Source organism: Mastomys coucha, unplaced genomic scaffold, assembly GCF_008632895.1.
Source record: "Mastomys coucha isolate ucsf_1 unplaced genomic scaffold, UCSF_Mcou_1 pScaffold18, whole genome shotgun sequence".
NCBI lineage: Eukaryota > Metazoa > Chordata > Mammalia > Rodentia > Muridae > Mastomys > Mastomys coucha.
Genome location: NW_022196900.1, coordinates 46,367,093 through 46,367,696, shown reverse-complemented (window position 1 = coordinate 46,367,696; position 604 = coordinate 46,367,093).

The window sequence follows — 604 nt, the reverse complement described above, 5'->3', positions numbered from 1 at the left end:
GCCTTGGGGACAACAATAGGAGCATAAAAGATACATTTACAAGCCATTGATCCCTTTTGTGCATTATTTAGTTACTTTGTGTGTGTGTGTGTTTGCACATGCATGTGCACACGCATGTATGTTGAAATAGATGTCTTATTTAGGGCTGGCCACTCAGTAGTCACTTACTCTCAGTTCTTTGACCAATTATGAGTCTCTGCGTTATTGCTGCCCACTACAGAGAAGCTGCTCTGGTTGAGGCCGAGGACAGCACTAATCTATATGTGAACATAAATATTTAGAAGGGATTTGGACCTGTCCATTTAGCAAGATAACTTCCTCAAGTTTACAGTGCCAGACATGAATTCTCTGCTTTGTGACAGGCTTCAAATCCAATTCAAAAGCAGTTGCTTACCTCATAACCTTTGTGTTGCTATTGTACCAGTGGGCGTGGCAGGTTGGTATTGTAGTATTCAGGGCTTACCACTGGGTAATATCACTGATGACTTCCCCTGCAGCCTGCTTAGTACCCTCTGGCACATGAAAACTAGCCAGCAGGGAGGAAGGTTTTAGGTCTGTTACAGCTTGATGTACACCCCCCCCCCACCGCCCCTAGTTTGATGTC